Here is a 19,067-nt window from a genome sequence, read left to right as displayed (position 1 = left end):
TCCAGTAAGACCAGTGGCTCCAGTAAGACCAGTGACTCCAGTAAGACCAGTGGCTCCAGTAAGACCAGTGACTCCAGTAAGACTAGTGGCTCCAGTAAGACCAGTGGTTCCAGTAAGACCAGTGACTCCAGTAAGACTAGTGGCTCCTGTAAAACCAGTGACTCCAGTAAGACTAGTGACTCCAGTAAGACCAGTGGCTCCAGTAAGACTAGTGACTCCAGTAAGACCAGTGGCTCCAGTAAGACTAGTGGCTCCTGTAAAACCAGTGACTCCAGTAAGACTAGTGACTCCAGTAAGACCAGTGGCTCCAGTAGGACTAGTGACTCCAGTAAGACCAGTGACTCCAGTAAGACCAGTGGCTCCAGTAAGACTAGTGGCTCCAGTAAGACCACTGGCTCCTGTAAAACCAGTGACTCCAGTAAGACCAGTGGCTCCAGTAAGACCAGTGACTCCAGTAAGACTAGTGGCTCCAGTAAGACCAGTGACTCCAGTAAGACTGGTGGCTCCAGTAAGACCAGTGACTCCAGTAAGACTAGTGGCTCCAGTAAGACCAGTGGCTCCAGTAAAACCAGTGGCTCCAGTAAGACTAGTGGCTCCAGTAAGACCAGTGGCTCCTGTAAGACCAGTGACTCCAGTAAGACTAGTGGCTCCAGTAAGACCAGTGACTCCAGTAAGAATAGTGGCTCCAGTAAGACCAGTGGCTCCTGTAAAACCAGTGGCTCCAGTAAGACCAGTGGCTCCAGTAAGACTAGTGGCTCCTGTAAAACCAGTGACTCCAGTAAGACCAGTGGCTCCAGTAAGACTAGTGACTCCAGTAAGACCAGTGACTCCAGTAAGACTAGTGGCTCCTGTAAAACCAGTGACTCCAGTAAGACTAGTGACTCCAGTAAGACCAGTGGCTCCAGTAAGACTAGTGACTCCAGTAAGACCAGTGACTCCAGTAAGACCAGTGGCTCCAGTAAGACCAGTGACTCCAGTAAGACCAGTGGCTCCAGTAAGACCAGTGACTCCAGTAAGACTAGTGGCTCCAGTAAGACCAGTGGTTCCAGTAAGACCAGTGACTCCAGTAAGACTAGTGGCTCCTGTAAAACCAGTGACTCCAGTAAGACTAGTGACTCCAGTAAGACCAGTGGCTCCAGTAAGACTAGTGACTCCAGTAAGACCAGTGGCTCCAGTAAGACTAGTGGCTCCTGTAAAACCAGTGACTCCAGTAAGACTAGTGACTCCAGTAAGACCAGTGGCTCCAGTAGGACTAGTGACTCCAGTAAGACCAGTGACTCCAGTAAGACCAGTGGCTCCAGTAAGACTAGTGGCTCCAGTAAGACCAGTGGCTCCAGTAAAACCAGTGACTCCAGTAAGACCAGTGGCTCCAGTAAGACCAGTGACTCCTGTAAGACTAGTGGCTCCAGTAAGACCAGTGACTCCAGTAAGACTAGTGGCTCCAGTAAGACCAGTGACTCCAGTAAGACTAGTGGCTCCAGTAAGACCAGTGGCTCCAGTAAAACCAGTGGCTCCAGTAAGACTAGTGGCTCCAGTAAGACTAGTGGCTCCAGTAAGACCAGTGGCTCCAGTAAAACCAGTGGCTCCAGTAAGACTAGTGGCTCCAGTAAGACCAGTGGCTCCTGTAAGACCAGTGACTCCAGTAAGAATAGTGGCTCCAGTAAGACCAGTGGCTCCTGTAAAACCAGTGGCTCCAGTAAGACCAGTGGCTCCAGTAAGACTAGTGGCTCCTGTAAAACCAGTGACTCCAGTAAGACTAGTGACTCCAGTAAGACCGGTGGCTCCAGTAAGACTAGTGACTCCAGTAAGACTAGTGGCTCCTGTAAAACCAGTGGCTCCAGTAAGACCAGTGGCTCCAGTAAGACCAGTGGCTCCAGTAAGACTAGTGACTCCAGTAAGACCAGTGGCTCCAGTAAGACTAGTGGCTCCAGTAAGACTAGTGGCTCCTGTAAAACCAGTGACTCCAGTAAGACTAGTGACTCCAGTAAGACCAGTGGCTCCAGTAAGACTAGTGGCTCCAGTAAGACTAGTGGCTCCTGTAAAACCAGTGACTCCAGTGAGACTAGTGGCTCCAGTGAGACTAGTGGCTCCAGTAAGACTAGTGGCTCCTGTAAAACCAGTGGCTCCAGTAAGACCAGTGGCTCCAGTAAGACTAGTGGCTCCAGTAAGACCAGTGACTCCAGTAAGACTTGTGGCTCCAGTAAGACCAGTGACTCCAGTAAGACTAGTGGCTCCAGTAAGACCAGTGGCTCCAGTAAAACCAGTGGCTCCAGTAAGACTAGTGGCTCCAGTAAGACCAGTGGCTCCTGTAAGACCAGTGACTCCAGTAAGACTAGTGGCTCCAGTAAGACCAGTGACTCCAGTAAGAATAGTGGCTCCAGTAAGACCAGTGGCTCCTGTAAAACCAGTGGCTCCAGTAAGACCAGTGGCTCCAGTAAGACTAGTGGCTCCTGTAAAACCAGTGACTCCAGTAAGACCAGTGGCTCCAGTAAGACTAGTGACTCCAGTAAGACCAGTGACTCCAGTAAGACTAGTGGCTCCTGTAAAACCAGTGACTCCAGTAAGACTAGTGACTCCAGTAAGACCAGTGGCTCCAGTAAGACTAGTGACTCCAGTAAGACCAGTGGCTCCAGTAAGACCAGTGACTCCAGTAAGACCAGTGGCTCCAGTAAGACCAGTGACTCCAGTAAGACTAGTGGCTCCAGTAAGACCAGTGGTTCCAGTAAGACCAGTGACTCCAGTAAGACTAGTGGCTCCTGTAAAACCAGTGACTCCAGTAAGACTAGTGACTCCAGTAAGACCAGTGGCTCCAGTAAGACTAGTGACTCCAGTAAGACCAGTGGCTCCAGTAAGACTAGTGGCTCCTGTAAAACCAGTGACTCCAGTAAGACTAGTGACTCCAGTAAGACCAGTGGCTCCAGTAGGACTAGTGACTCCAGTAAGACCAGTGACTCCAGTAAGACCAGTGGCTCCAGTAAGACTAGTGGCTCCAGTAAGACCAGTGGCTCCAGTAAAACCAGTGACTCCAGTAAGACCAGTGGCTCCAGTAAGACCAGTGACTCCTGTAAGACTAGTGGCTCCAGTAAGACCAGTGACTCCAGTAAGACTAGTGGCTCCAGTAAGACCAGTGACTCCAGTAAGACTAGTGGCTCCAGTAAGACCAGTGGCTCCAGTAAAACCAGTGGCTCCAGTAAGACTAGTGGCTCCAGTAAGACTAGTGGCTCCAGTAAGACCAGTGGCTCCAGTAAAACCAGTGGCTCCAGTAAGACTAGTGGCTCCAGTAAGACCAGTGGCTCCTGTAAGACCAGTGACTCCAGTAAGAATAGTGGCTCCAGTAAGACCAGTGGCTCCTGTAAAACCAGTGGCTCCAGTAAGACCAGTGGCTCCAGTAAGACTAGTGGCTCCTGTAAAACCAGTGACTCCAGTAAGACTAGTGACTCCAGTAAGACCGGTGGCTCCAGTAAGACTAGTGACTCCAGTAAGACTAGTGGCTCCTGTAAAACCAGTGGCTCCAGTAAGACCAGTGGCTCCAGTAAGACCAGTGGCTCCAGTAAGACTAGTGACTCCAGTAAGACCAGTGGCTCCAGTAAGACTAGTGGCTCCAGTAAGACTAGTGGCTCCTGTAAAACCAGTGACTCCAGTAAGACTAGTGACTCCAGTAAGACCAGTGGCTCCAGTAAGACTAGTGGCTCCAGTAAGACTAGTGGCTCCTGTAAAACCAGTGACTCCAGTGAGACTAGTGGCTCCAGTGAGACTAGTGGCTCCAGTAAGACTAGTGGCTCCTGTAAAACCAGTGGCTCCAGTAAGACCAGTGGCTCCAGTAAGACTAGTGGCTCCAGTTAGACTAGTGGCTCCTGTAAGACTAGTGGCTCCAGTAAGACCAGTGGCTCCAGTAAGACCAGTGGCTCCAGTAAGACTAGTGGCTCCAGTAATACCAGTGGCCCCAGTAAGACTAGTGGCTCCAGTAAGACCAGTGGCTCCAGTAAGACTAGTGGCTCCAGTAAAACCAGTGGCTCCAGTAAGACTAGTGGCTCCAGTAAGACCAGTGGCTCCAGTAAGACTAGTGGCTCCAGTAAAACCAGTGGCCCCAGTAAGACTAGTGGCTCCTGTAAAACCAGTGGCTCCAGTAAGACCAGTGGCTCCAGTAAGACCACTGACTCCAGTAAGACTAGTGGCTCCAGTAAGACCAGTGGCTCCAGTAAGACTAGTGGCTCCAGTAAGACTAGTGGCTCCTGTAAAACCAGTGGCTCCAGTAAGACCAGTGGCTCCAGTAAGACTAGTGGCTCCAGTAAGACTAGTGGCTCCTGTAAAACCAGTGGCTCCAGTAAAACCAGTGGCTCCAGTAAGACCAGTGGCTCCAGTAAGACTAGTGGCTCCAGTAAGACCAGTGGCTCCTGTAAGACCAGTGACTCCAGTAAAACCAGTGGCTCCAGTAAGACCAGTGGCTCCAGTAAGACCAGTGGCTCCAGTAAGACTAGTGACTCCAGTAAGACCAGTGGCTCCAGTAAGACTAGTGGCTCCAGTGAGACCAGTGGCTCCAGTAAGACTAGTGGCTCCTGTAAAACCAGTGGCTCCAGTAAGACTAGTGGCTCCAGTTAGACTAGTGGCTCCTGTAAGACTAGTGGCTCCTGTAAAACCAGTGGCTCCAGTAAGACTAGTGGCTCCAGTAAGACCAGTGGCTCCAGTAAGACTAGTGGCGTCCAGTAAGACTAGTGGCTCCTGTAAAACCAGTGACTCCAGTAAGACTAGTGGCTCCAGTAAGACTAGTGGCTCCTGTAAAACCAGTGGCTCCAGTAAGACTAGTGGCTCCTGTAAAACCAGTGGCTCCAGTAAGACCAGTGGCTCCAGTAAGACTAGTGGCTCCAGTAAGACCAGTGGCTCCTGTAAAACCATTGGCTCCAGTAAGACTAGTGACTCCAGTAAGACCAGTGGCTCCAGTAAGACCAGTGGCTCCAGTAAGACTAGTGGCTCCAGTGAGACCAGTGGCTCCAGTAAGACTAGTGGCTCCTGTAAAACCAGTGGCTCCAGTAAGACCAGTGGCTCCAGTAAGACTAGTGGCTCCAGTAAGACCAGTGGCTCCAGTAAGACCAGTGGCTCCAGTAAGACTAGTGGCTCCAGTAAGACTAGTGGCTCCTGTAAAACCAGTGGCTCCAGTAAGACTACTGGCTCCAGTAAGACCAGTGTCTCCAGTAAGACTAATGGCTCCAGTAAGACTAGTGGCTCCTGTAAAACCAGTGACTCCAGTAAGACTAGTGGCTCCTGTTAAACCAGTGGCTCCAGTAAGACTAGTGGCTCCTGTAAAACCAGTGGCTCCAGTAAGACCAGTGGCTCCAGTAAGACTAGTGGCTCCTGTAAAACCAGTGGCTCCAGTAAGACCAGTGGCTCCAGTAAGACTAGTGGCTCCTGTGAAACCAGTGGCTCCAGTAAGACCAGTGGCTCCAGTAAGACTAGTGGCTCCAGTAAGACCAGTGGCTCCTGTAAAACCAGTGGCCCCAGTAAAACCAGTGGCTCCAGTAAGACCAGTGGCTCCAGTAAGACCAGTGGCTCCAGTAAGACTAGTGGCTCCAGTAAGACTAGTGACTCCAGTAAGACCAGTGGCTCCAGTAAGACCAGTGGCTCCAGTAAGACTAGTGGCTCCAGTTAGACTAGTGGCTCCTGTAAGACTAGTGGCTCCTGTAAAACCAGTGGCTCCAGTAAGACTAGTGGCTCCAGTAAGACCAGTGGCTCCAGTAAGACTAGTGGCGTCCAGTAAGACTAGTGGCTCCTGTAAAACCAGTGACTCCAGTAAGACTAGTGGCTCCAGTAAGACTAGTGGCTCCAGTAAAACCAGTGGCTCCAGTAAGACTAGTGGCTCCTGTAAAACCAGTGGCTCCAGTAAGACCAGTGACTCCAGTAAGACTAGTGGCTCCAGTAAGACTAGTGGCTCCTGTAAAACCAGTGGCTCCAGTAAGACTAGTGGCTCCTGTAAAACCAGTGGCTCCAGTAAGACCAGTGGCTCCAGTAAGACTAGTGGCTCCAGTAAGACCAGTGGCTCCTGTAAAACCATTGGCTCCAGTAAAACCAGTGGCTCCAGTAAGACCAGTGGCTCCAGTAAGACCAGTGGCTCCAGTAAAACCAGTGACTCCAGTAAGACCAGTGGCTCCAGTAAAACCAGTGGCTCCAGTAAGACTAGTGGCTCCAGTAAAACCAGTGGCTCCAGTAAGACCAGTGGCTCCAGTAAGACCAGTGGCTCCATTAAGACCAGTGGCTCCAGTAAAACCAGTGACTCCAGTAAGACTAGTGGCTCCTGTAAAACCAGTGGCTCCAGTAAGACCAGTGGCTCCAGTAAGACTAGTGGCTCCAGTAAGACCAGTGGCTCCTGTAAAACCAGTGGCTCCAGTAAAACCAGTGGCTCCAGTAAGACCAGTGGCTCCAGTAAGACTAGTGGCTCCAGTAAGACCAGTGGCTCCTGTAAGACCAGTGACTCCAGTAAAACCAGTGGCTCCAGTAAGACCAGTGGCTCCAGTAAGACCAGTGGCTCCAGTAAGACTAGTGACTCCAGTAAGACCAGTGGCTCCAGTAAGACTAGTGGCTCCAGTGAGACCAGTGGCTCCAGTAAGACTAGTGGCTCCTGTAAAACCAGTGGCTCCAGTAAGACTAGTGGCTCCAGTTAGACTAGTGGCTCCTGTAAGACTAGTGGCTCCTGTAAAACCAGTGGCTCCAGTAAGACTAGTGGCTCCAGTAAGACTAGTGGCTCCAGTAAGACTAGTGGCGTCCAGTAAGACTAGTGGCTCCTGTAAAACCAGTGACTCCAGTAAGACTAGTGGCTCCAGTAAGACTAGTGGCTCCTGTAAAACCAGTGGCTCCAGTAAGACTAGTGGCTCCTGTAAAACCAGTGGCTCCAGTAAGACCAGTGGCTCCAGTAAGACTAGTGGCTCCAGTAAGACCAGTGGCTCCTGTAAAACCATTGGCTCCAGTAAGACTAGTGACTCCAGTAAGACCAGTGGCTCCAGTAAGACCAGTGGCTCCAGTAAGACTAGTGGCTCCAGTGAGACCAGTGGCTCCAGTAAGACTAGTGGCTCCTGTAAAACCAGTGGCTCCAGTAAGACCAGTGGCTCCAGTAAGACTAGTGGCTCCAGTAAGACCAGTGGCTCCAGTAAGACCAGTGGCTCCAGTAAGACTAGTGGCTCCAGTAAAACCAGTGGCTCCAGTAAGACCAGTGGCTCCAGTAAGACTAGTGGCTCCAGTAAGACCAGTGGCTCCTGTAAGACCAGTGACTCCAGTAAAACCAGTGGCTCCAGTAAGACCAGTGGCTCCAGTAAGACCAGTGGCTCCAGTAAGACTAGTGACTCCAGTAAGACCAGTGGCTCCAGTAAGACTAGTGGCTCCAGTGAGACCAGTGGCTCCAGTAAGACTAGTGGCTCCTGTAAAACCAGTGGCTCCAGTAAGACTAGTGGCTCCAGTTAGACTAGTGGCTCCTGTAAGACTAGTGGCTCCTGTAAAACCAGTGGCTCCAGTAAGACTAGTGGCTCCAGTAAGACTAGTGGCTCCAGTAAGACTAGTGGCGTCCAGTAAGACTAGTGGCTCCTGTAAAACCAGTGACTCCAGTAAGACTAGTGGCTCCAGTAAGACTAGTGGCTCCTGTAAAACCAGTGGCTCCAGTAAGACTAGTGGCTCCTGTAAAACCAGTGGCTCCAGTAAGACCAGTGGCTCCAGTAAGACTAGTGGCTCCAGTAAGACCAGTGGCTCCTGTAAAACCATTGGCTCCAGTAAGACTAGTGACTCCAGTAAGACCAGTGGCTCCAGTAAGACCAGTGGCTCCAGTAAGACTAGTGGCTCCAGTGAGACCAGTGGCTCCAGTAAGACTAGTGGCTCCTGTAAAACCAGTGGCTCCAGTAAGACCAGTGGCTCCAGTAAGACTAGTGGCTCCAGTAAGACCAGTGGCTCCAGTAAGACCAGTGGCTCCAGTAAGACTAGTGGCTCCAGTAAGACTAGTGGCTCCTGTAAAACCAGTGGCTCCAGTAAGACTACTGGCTCCAGTAAGACCAGTGGCTCCAGTAAAACCAGTGACTCCAGTAAGACCAGTGGCTCCAGTAAAACCAGTGGCTCCAGTAAGACTAGTGGCTCCAGTAAAACCAGTGGCTCCAGTAAGACCAGTGGCTCCAGTAAGACCAGTGGCTCCATTAAGACCAGTGGCTCCAGTAAAACCAGTGACTCCAGTAAGACTAGTGGCTCCTGTAAAACCAGTGGCTCCAGTAAGACCAGTGGCTCCAGTAAGACTAGTGGCTCCAGTAAGACCAGTGGCTCCTGTAAAACCAGTGGCTCCAGTAAAACCAGTGGCTCCAGTAAGACCAGTGGCTCCAGTAAGACTAGTGGCTCCAGTAAGACCAGTGGCTCCTGTAAGACCAGTGACTCCAGTAAAACCAGTGGCTCCAGTAAGACCAGTGGCTCCAGTAAGACCAGTGGCTCCAGTAAGACTAGTGACTCCAGTAAGACCAGTGGCTCCAGTAAGACTAGTGGCTCCAGTGAGACCAGTGGCTCCAGTAAGACTAGTGGCTCCTGTAAAACCAGTGGCTCCAGTAAGACTAGTGGCTCCAGTTAGACTAGTGGCTCCTGTAAGACTAGTGGCTCCTGTAAAACCAGTGGCTCCAGTAAGACTAGTGGCTCCAGTAAGACTAGTGGCTCCAGTAAGACTAGTGGCGTCCAGTAAGACTAGTGGCTCCTGTAAAACCAGTGGCTCCAGTAAGACTAGTGGCTCCAGTAAGACTAGTGGCTCCAGTAAGACTAGTGGCTCCTGTAAAACCAGTGGCTCCAGTAAGACTAGTGGCTCCTGTAAAACCAGTGGCTCCAGTAAGACCAGTGGCTCCAGTAAGACTAGTGGCTCCAGTAAGACCAGTGGCTCCTGTAAAACCATTGGCTCCAGTAAGACTAGTGACTCCAGTAAGACCAGTGGCTCCAGTAAGACCAGTGGCTCCAGTAAGACTAGTGGCTCCAGTGAGACCAGTGGCTCCAGTAAGACTAGTGGCTCCTGTAAAACCAGTGGCTCCAGTAAGACCAGTGGCTCCAGTAAGACTAGTGGCTCCAGTAAGACCAGTGGCTCCAGTAAGACCAGTGGCTCCAGTAAGACTAGTGGCTCCAGTAAGACTAGTGGCTCCTGTAAAACCAGTGGCTCCAGTAAGACTACTGGCTCCAGTAAGACCAGTGTCTCCAGTAAGACTAGTGGCTCCAGTAAGACTAGTGGCTCCTGTAAAACCAGTGACTCCAGTAAGACTAGTGGCTCCTGTTAAACCAGTGGCTCCAGTAAGACTAGTGGCTCCTGTAAAACCAGTGGCTCCAGTAAGACCAGTGGCTCCAGTAAGACTAGTGGCTCCTGTAAAACCAGTGGCTCCAGTAAGACCAGTGGCTCCAGTAAGACTAGTGGCTCCTGTGAAACCAGTGGCTCCAGTAAGACCAGTGGCTCCAGTAAGACTAGTGGCTCCAGTAAGACCAGTGGCTCCTGTAAAACCAGTGGCCCCAGTAAAACCAGTGGCTCCAGTAAGACCAGTGGCTCCAGTAAGACCAGTGGCTCCAGTAAGACTAGTGGCTCCAGTAAGACTAGTGACTCCAGTAAGACCAGTGGCTCCAGTAAGACCAGTGGCTCCAGTAAGACTAGTGGCTCCAGTTAGACTAGTGGCTCCTGTAAGACTAGTGGCTCCTGTAAAACCAGTGGCTCCAGTAAGACTAGTGGCTCCAGTAAGACCAGTGGCTCCAGTAAGACTAGTGGCGTCCAGTAAGACTAGTGGCTCCTGTAAAACCAGTGACTCCAGTAAGACTAGTGGCTCCAGTAAGACTAGTGGCTCCTGTAAAACCAGTGGCTCCAGTAAGACTAGTGGCTCCTGTAAAACCAGTGGCTCCAGTAAGACCAGTGACTCCAGTAAGACTAGTGGCTCCAGTAAGACTAGTGGCTCCAGTAAGACTAGTGGCTCCTGTAAAACTAGTGGCTCCTGTAAAACCAGTGGCTCCAGTAAGACCAGTGGCTCCAGTAAGACTAGTGGCTCCAGTAAGACCAGTGGCTCCTGTAAAACCATTGGCTCCAGTAAAACCAGTGGCTCCAGTAAGACCAGTGGCTCCAGTAAGACCAGTGGCTCCAGTAAGACCAGTGGCTCCAGTAAAACCAGTGGCTCCAGTAAGACTAGTGGCTCCAGTAAAACCAGTGGCTCCAGTAAGACCAGTGGCTCCAGTAAGACCAGTGGCTCCATTAAGACCAGTGGCTCCAGTAAAACCAGTGACTCCAGTAAGACCAGTGGCTCCAGTAAAACCAGTGGCTCCAGTAAGACTAGTGGCTCCAGTAAAACCAGTGGCTCCAGTAAAACCAGTGGCTCCAGTAAGACTAGTGGCTCCAGTAAGACCAGTGGCTCCAGTAAAACCAGTGGCTCCAGTAAAACCAGTGACTCCAGTAAGACCAGTGGCTCCAGTAAAACCAGTGGCTCCAGTAAGACTAGTGGCTCCAGTAAAACCAGTGGCTCCAGTAAGACCAGTGGCTCCAGTAAAACCAGTGGCTCCAGTAAGACCAGTGGCTCCAGTAAAACCAGTGACTCCAGTAAGACCAGTGGCTCCAGTAAAACCAGTGGCTCCAGTAAGACTAGTGGCTCCAGTAAAACCAGTGGCTCCAGTAAAACCAGTGGCTCCAGTAAGACCAGTAGCTCCAGTAAAACCAGTGGCTCCAGTAAGACCAGTGGCTCCAGTAAAACCAGTGGCTCCAGTAAAACCAGTGGCTCCTGTAAAACCAGTGGCTCCAGTAAGACCAGTGGCTCCAGTAAGACTAGTGGCTCCAGTAAGACCAGTGGCTCCTGTAAAACCATTGGCTCCAGTAAGACTAGTGACTCCAGTAAGACCAGTGGCTCCAGTAAGACCAGTGGCTCCAGTAAGACTAGTGGCTCCAGTGAGACCAGTGGCTCCAGTAAGACTAGTGGCTCCTGTAAAACCAGTGGCTCCAGTAAGACCAGTGGCTCCAGTAAGACTAGTGGCTCCAGTAAGACCAGTGGCTCCAGTAAGACCAGTGGCTCCAGTAAGACTAGTGGCTCCAGTAAGACTAGTGGCTCCTGTAAAACCAGTGGCTCCAGTAAGACTAGTGGCTCCAGTAAGACCAGTGTCTCCAGTAAGACTAGTGGCTCCAGTAAGACTAGTGGCTCCTGTAAAACCAGTGACTCCAGTAAGACTAGTGGCTCCTGTTAAACCAGTGGCTCCAGTAAGACTAGTGGCTCCTGTAAAACCAGTGGCTCCAGTAAGACCAGTGGCTCCAGTAAGACTAGTGGCTCCTGTAAAACCAGTGGCTCCAGTAAGACCAGTGGCTCCAGTAAGACTAGTGGCTCCTGTGAAACCAGTGGCTCCAGTAAGACCAGTGGCTCCAGTAAGACTAGTGGCTCCAGTAAGACCAGTGGCTCCTGTAAAACCAGTGGCCCCAGTAAAACCAGTGGCTCCAGTAAGACCAGTGGCTCCAGTAAGACCAGTGGCTCCAGTAAGACTAGTGGCTCCAGTAAGACTAGTGACTCCAGTAAGACCAGTGGCTCCAGTAAGACCAGTGGCTCCAGTAAGACTAGTGGCTCCAGTTAGACTAGTGGCTCCTGTAAGACTAGTGGCTCCTGTAAAACCAGTGGCTCCAGTAAGACTAGTGGCTCCAGTAAGACCAGTGGCTCCAGTAAGACTAGTGGCGTCCAGTAAGACTAGTGGCTCCTGTAAAACCAGTGACTCCAGTAAGACTAGTGGCTCCAGTAAGACTAGTGGCTCCTGTAAAACCAGTGGCTCCAGTAAGACTAGTGGCTCCTGTAAAACCAGTGGCTCCAGTAAGACCAGTGACTCCAGTAAGACTAGTGGCTCCAGTAAGACTAGTGGCTCCTGTAAAACCAGTGGCTCCAGTAAGACTAGTGGCTCCTGTAAAACCAGTGGCTCCAGTAAGACCAGTGGCTCCAGTAAGACTAGTGGCTCCAGTAAGACCAGTGGCTCCTGTAAAACCATTGGCTCCAGTAAAACCAGTGGCTCCAGTAAGACCAGTGGCTCCAGTAAGACCAGTGGCTCCAGTAAAACGAGTGACTCCAGTAAGACCAGTGGCTCCAGTAAAACCAGTGGCTCCAGTAAGACTAGTGGCTCCAGTAAAACCAGTGGCTCCAGTAAGACCAGTGGCTCCAGTAAGACCAGTGGCTCCATTAAGACCAGTGGCTCCAGTAAAACCAGTGACTCCAGTAAGACCAGTGGCTCCAGTAAAACCAGTGGCTCCAGTAAGACTAGTGGCTCCAGTAAAACCAGTGACTCCAGTAAAACCAGTGGCTCCAGTAAGACTAGTGGCTCCAGTAAGACCAGTGGCTCCAGTAAGACCAGTGGCTCCAGTAAAACCAGTGACTCCAGTAAGACCAGTGGCTCCAGTAAAACCAGTGGCTCCAGTAAGACTAGTGGCTCCAGTAAAACCAGTGGCTCCAGTAAGACCAGTGGCTCCAGTAAAACCAGTGGCTCCAGTAAGACCAGTGGCTCCAGTAAAACCAGTGACTCCAGTAAGACCAGTGGCTCCAGTAAAACCAGTGGCTCCAGTAAGACTAGTGGCTCCAGTAAAACCAGTGGCTCCAGTAAAACCAGTGGCTCCAGTAAGACCAGTGGCTCCAGTAAAACCAGTGGCTCCAGTAAGACCAGTGGCTCCAGTAAAACCAGTGGCTCCAGTAAGATCAGTGGCTTCAGTAAGACCAGTGGCTCCAGTAAGACCAGTGGCTCCTGTAAAACCAGTGGCTCCAGTAAGACTAGTGGCTCCAGTAAGACCAGTGACTCCAGTAAGATCAGTGGCTCCAGTAAAACCAGTGGCTCCAGTAAGACCAGTGACTCCAGTAAGACCAGTGGCTCCAGTAAGACCAGTGGCTCCAGTAAAACCAGTGACTCCAGTAAGACCAGTGGCTCCAGTAAAACCAGTGGCTCCAGTAAGACTAGTGGCTCCAGTAAGACCAGTGGCTCCAGTAAAACCAGTGGCTCCAGTAAAACCAGTGACTCCAGTAAGACCAGTGGCTCCAGTAAAACCAGTGGCTCCAGTAAGACTAGTGGCTCCAGTAAAACCAGTGGCTCCAGTAAGACCAGTGGCTCCAGTAAAACCAGTGGCTCCAGTAAGACCAGTGGCTCCAGTAAAACCAGTGACTCCAGTAAGACCAGTGGCTCCAGTAAAACCAGTGGCTCCAGTAAGACTAGTGGCTCCAGTAAAACCAGTGGCTCCAGTAAAACAAGTGGCTCCAGTAAGACCAGTGGCTCCAGTAAGACCAGTGGCTCCAGTAAGATCAGTGGCTCCAGTAAAACCAGTGGCTCCAGTAAGATCAGTGGCTCCAGTAAAACCAGTGGCTCCAGTAAGACCAGTGGCTCCAGTAAGACCAGTGGCTCCTGTAAAACCAGTGACTCCAGTAAGACTAGTGGCTCCAGTAAGACCAGTGACTCCATTAAGATCAGTGGCTCCAGTAAAACCAGTGGCTCCAGTAAGACCAGTGACTCCAGTAAGACCAGTGGCTCCTGTAAAACCAGTAACTCCAGTAAGACTAGTGGCTCCAGTAAGACCAGTGACTCCAGTAAGATCAGTGGCTCCAGTAAAACCAGTGGCTCCAGTAAAACCAGTGACTCCAGTAAGACCAGTGGCTCCAGTAAAACCAGTGGCTCCAGTAAGACTAGTAGCTCCAGTAAAACCAGTGGCTCCAGTAAGACCAGTGGCTCCAGTAAAACCAGTGGCTCCAGTAAGATCAGTGGCTCCAGTAAAACCAGTGGCTCCAGTAAGACTAGTGGCTCCAGTAAGACCAGTGGCTCCAGTAAGACCAGTGGCTCCAGTAAGACTAGTGGCTCCAGTAAGACCAGTGGCTCCAGTAAAACCAGTGACTCCAGTAAGACCAGTGGCTCCAGTAAGACCAGTGACTCCAGTAAGACTAGTGGCTCCAGTAAGACTAGTGGCTCCAGTAAGACCAGTGGCTCCTGTAAGACCAGTGACTCCAGTAAGAATAGTGGCTCCAGTAAGACTAGTGGCTCCAGTAAGACCAGTGACTCCAGTAAGACTAGTGGCTCCAGTAAGACCAGTGACTCCAGTAAGACTAGTGGCTCCAGTAAGACCAGTGGCTCCAGTAAAACCAGTGGCTCCAGTAAGACTAGTGGCTCCAGTAAGACCAGTGGCTCCTGTAAGACCAGTGACTCCAGTAAGAATAGTGGCTCCAGTAAGACCAGTGGCTCCTGTAAAACCAGTGGCTCCAGTAAGACCAGTGGCTCCAGTAAGACTAGTGGCTCCTGTAAAACCAGTGACTCCAGTAAGACTAGTGACTCCAGTAAGACCGGTGGCTCCAGTAAGACTAGTGACTCCAGTAAGACTAGTGGCTCCTGTAAAACCAGTGGCTCCAGTAAGACCAGTGGCTCCAGTAAGACCAGTGGCTCCAGTAAGACTAGTGACTCCAGTAAGACCAGTGGCTCCAGTAAGACTAGTGGCTCCAGTAAGACTAGTGGCTCCTGTAAAACCAGTGACTCCAGTAAGACTAGTGACTCCAGTAAGACCAGTGGCTCCAGTAAGACTAGTGGCTCCAGTAAGACTAGTGGCTCCTGTAAAACCAGTGACTCCAGTGAGACTAGTGGCTCCAGTGAGACTAGTGGCTCCAGTAAGACTAGTGGCTCCTGTAAAACCAGTGGCTCCAGTAAGACCAGTGGCTCCAGTAAGACTAGTGGCTCCAGTTAGACTAGTGGCTCCTGTAAGACTAGTGGCTCCAGTAAGACCAGTGGCTCCAGTAAGACTAGTGGCTCCAGTAAGACCAGTGGCTCCAGTAAGACTAGTGGCTCCAGTAAAACCAGTGGCCCCAGTAAGACTAGTGGCTCCTGTAAAACCAGTGGCTCCAGTAAGACCAGTGGCTCCAGTAAGACCAGTGACTCCAGTAAGACTAGTGGCTCCAGTAAGACCAGTGGCTCCAGTAAGACTAGTGGCTCCAGTAAGACTAGTGGCTCCAGTAAGACTAGTGGCTCCTGTAAAACCAGTGGCTCCAGTAAGACCAGTGGCTCCAGTAAGACTAGTGGCTCCAGTAAGACCAGTGGCTCCTGTAAAACCAGTGGCTCCAGTAAAACCAGTGGCTCCAGTAAGACCAGTGGCTCCAGTAAGACTAGTGGCTCCAGTAAGACCAGTGGCTCCTGTAAGACCAGTGACTCCAGTAAAACCAGTGGCTCCAGTAAGACCAGTGGCTCCAGTAAGACTAGTGACTCCAGTAAGACCAGTGGCTCCAGTAAGACTAGTGGCTCCAGTGAGACCAGTGGCTCCAGTAAGACTAGTGGCTCCTGTAAAACCAGTGGCTCCAGTAAGACTAGTGGCTCCAGTTAGACTAGTGGCTCCTGTAAGACTAGTGGCTCCTGTAAAACCAGTGGCTCCAGTAAGACTAGTGGCTCCAGTAAGACCAGTGGCTCCAGTAAGACTAGTGGCGTCCAGTAAGACTAGTGGCTCCTGTAAAACCAGTGACTCCAGTAAGACTAGTGGCTCCAGTAAGACTAGTGGCTCCTGTAAAACCAGTGGCTCCAGTAAGACTAGTGGCTCCTGTAAAACCAGTGGCTCCAGTAAGACCAGTGGCTCCAGTAAGACTAGTGGCTCCAGTAAGACTAGTGGCTCCTGTAAAACCAGTGACTCCAGTGAGACTAGTGGCTCCAGTGAGACTAGTGGCTCCAGTAAGACTAGTGGCTCCTGTAAAACCAGTGGCTCCAGTAAGACCAGTGGCTCCAGTAAGACTAGTGGCTCCAGTTAGACTAGTGGCTCCTGTAAGACTAGTGGCTCCAGTAAGACCAGTGGCTCCAGTAAGACTAGTGGCTCCAGTAAGACCAGTGGCTCCAGTAAGACTAGTGGCTCCAGTAAAACCAGTGGCCCCAGTAAGACTAGTGGCTCCTGTAAAACCAGTGGCTCCAGTAAGACCAGTGGCTCCAGTAAGACCAGTGACTCCAGTAAGACTAGTGGCTCCAGTAAGACCAGTGGCTCCAGTAAGACTAGTGGCTCCAGTAAGACTAGTGGCTCCTGTAAAACCAGTGGCTCCAGTAAGACCAGTGGCTCCAGTAAGACTAGTGGCTCCAGTAAGACCAGTGGCTCCTGTAAAACCAGTGGCTCCAGTAAAACCAGTGGCTCCAGTAAGACCAGTGGCTCCAGTAAGACTAGTGGCTCCAGTAAGACCAGTGGCTCCTGTAAGACCAGTGACTCCAGTAAAACCAGTGGCTCCAGTAAGACCAGTGGCTCCAGTAAGACCAGTGGCTCCAGTAAGACTAGTGACTCCAGTAAGACCAGTGGCTCCAGTAAGACTAGTGGCTCCAGTGAGACCAGTGGCTCCAGTAAGACTAGTGGCTCCTGTAAAACCAGTGGCTCCAGTAAGACTAGTGGCTCCAGTTAGACTAGTGGCTCCTGTAAGACTAGTGGCTCCTGTAAAACCAGTGGCTCCAGTAAGACTAGTGGCTCCAGTAAGACCAGTGGCTCCAGTAAGACTAGTGGCGTCCAGTAAGACTAGTGGCTCCTGTAAAACCAGTGACTCCAGTAAGACTAGTGGCTCCAGTAAGACTAGTGGCTCCTGTAAAACCAGTGGCTCCAGTAAGACTAGTGGCTCCTGTAAAACCAGTGGCTCCAGTAAGACCAGTGGCTCCAGTAAGACTAGTGGCTCCAGTAAGACCAGTGGCTCCTGTAAAACCATTGGCTCCAGTAAGACTAGTGACTCCAGTAAGACCAGTGGCTCCAGTAAGACCAGTGGCTCCAGTAAGACTAGTGGCTCCAGTGAGACCAGTGGCTCCAGTAAGACTAGTGGCTCCAGTAAGACCAGTGGCTCCAGTAAGACCAGTGGCTCCAGTAAGACTAGTGGCTCCAGTAAGACCAGTGGCTCCAGTAAGACCAGTGGCTCCAGTAAGACTAGTGGCTCCAGTAAGACCAGTGGCTCCAGTAAGACCAGTGGCTCCAGTAAGACTAGTGGCTCCAGTAAGACTAGTGGCTCCTGTAAAACCAGTGGCTCCAGTAAGACTAGTGGCTCCAGTAAGACCAGTGTCTCCAGTAAGACTAGTGGCTCCAGTAAGACTAGTGGCTCCTGTAAAACCAGTGACTCCAGTAAGACTAGTGGCTCCTGTTAAACCAGTGGCTCCAGTAAGACTAGTGGCTCCTGTAAAACCAGTGGCTCCAGTAAGACCAGTGGCTCCAGTAAGACTAGTGGCTCCTGTAAAACCAGTGGCTCCAGTAAGACCAGTGGCTCCAGTAAGACTAGTGGCTCCTGTGAAACCAGTGGCTCCAGTAAGACCAGTGGCTCCAGTAAGACTAGTGGCTCCAGTAAGACCAGTGGCTCCTGTAAGACTAGTGGCTACTGTAAAACCAGTGGCTCCAGTAAGACCAGTGGCTCCAGTAAGACTAGTGGCTCCAGTAAGACCAGTGGCTCCAGTAAGACCAGTGGCTCCAGTAAGACTAGTGGCTCCAGTAAGACCAGTGGCTCCAGTAAGACCAGTGGCTCCAGTAAGACTAGTGGCTCCAGTAAGACCAGTGGCTCCAGTAAGACCAGTGGCTCCAGTAAGACTAGTGGCTCCAGTAAGACCAGTGGCTCCAGTAAGACCAGTGGCTCCAGTAAGACTAGTGGCTCCAGTAAGACTAGTGGCTCCTGTAAAACCAGTGGCTCCAGTAAGACTAGTGGCTCCAGTAAGACCAGTGTCTCCAGTAAGACTAGTGGCTCCAGTAAGACTAGTGGCTCCTGTAAAACCAGTGACTCCAGTAAGACTAGTGGCTCCTGTTAAACCAGTGGCTCCAGTAAGACTAGTGGCTCCTGTAAAACCAGTGGCTCCAGTAAGACCAGTGGCTCCAGTAAGACTAGTGGCTCCTGTAAAACCAGTGGCTCCAGTAAGACCAGTGGCTCCAGTAAGACTAGTGGCTCCTGTGAAACCAGTGGCTCCAGTAAGACCAGTGGCTCCAGTAAGACTAGTGGCTCCAGTAAGACCAGTGGCTCCTGTAAAACCAGTGGCCCCAGTAAAACCAGTGGCTCCAGTAAGACCAGTGGCTCCAGTAAGACCAGTGGCTCCAGTAAGACTAGTGGCTCCAGTAAGACCAGTGGCTCCAGTAAAACCAGTGACTCCAGTAAGACCAGTGGCTCCAGTAAAACCAGTGGCTCCAGTAAGACTAGTGGCTCCAGTAAAACCAGTGACTCCAGTAAAACCAGTGGCTCCAGCAAGACTAGTGGCTCCAGTAAGACCAGTGGCTCCAGTAAAACCAGTGGCTCCAGTAAAACCAGTGACTCCAGTAAGACCAGTGGCTCCAGTAAAACCAGTGGCTCCAGTAAGACTAGTGGCTCCAGTAAAACCAGTGGCTCCAGTAAGACCAGTGGCTCCAGTAAAACCAGTGGCTCCAGTAAGACCAGTGGCTCCAGTAAAACCAGTGACTCCAGTAAGACCAGTGGCTCCAGTAAAACCAGTGGCTCCAGTAAGACTAGTGGCTCCAGTAAGACCAGTGGCTCCAGTAAAACCAGTGGCTCCAGTAAAACCAGTGACTCCAGTAAGACCAGTGGCTCCAGTAAAACCAGTGGCTCCAGTAAGACCAGTGGCTCCAGTAAAACCAGTGACTCCAGTAAGACCAGTGGCTCCAGTAAAACCAGTGACTCCAGTAAGACCAGTGGCTCCTGTAAAACCAGTGGCTCCAGTAAGACTAGTGGCTCCAGTAAGACCAGTGACTCCAGTAAGATCAGTGGCTCCAGTAAAACCAGTGGCTCCAGTAAGACCAGTGGCTCCAGTAAGACCAGTGGCTCCAGTAAAACCAGTGACTCCAGTAAGACCAGTGGCTCCAGTAAAACCAGTGGCTCCAGTAAGACTAGTGGCTCCAGTAAGACCAGTGGCTCCAGTAAAACCAGTGGCTCCAGTAAAACCAGTGACTCCAGTAAGACCAGTGGCTCCAGTAAAACCAGTGGCTCCAGTAAGACTAGTGGCTCCAGTAAAACCAGTGGCTCCAGTAAGACCAGTGGCTCCAGTAAAACCAGTGGCTCCAGTAAGACCAGTGGCTCCAGTAAAACCAGTGACTCCAGTAAGACCAGTGGCTCCAGTAAAACCAGTGGCTCCAGTAAGACTAGTGGCTCCAGTAAAACCAG

General features: G+C 51.2%; 1 protein-coding gene across 1 annotated transcript in view; it reads left to right on the top strand.

The window, feature by feature from the left end:
- Positions 1 to 19,067, top strand: part of adgrb1a (adhesion G protein-coupled receptor B1a) — a gene marked incomplete at its 5' end in the record, with an annotated part of 143,903 nt that overhangs the window by 66,612 nt on the left and 58,224 nt on the right. The window lies entirely within an intron of this gene.

This window comes from Telmatherina bonti, assembly GCF_933228915.1.
Source record: "Telmatherina bonti genome assembly, chromosome: 5".
Taxonomy (NCBI): domain Eukaryota; kingdom Metazoa; phylum Chordata; class Actinopteri; order Atheriniformes; family Telmatherinidae; genus Telmatherina; species Telmatherina bonti.
This window is presented reverse-complemented; position numbering and strand designations above follow the sequence as displayed.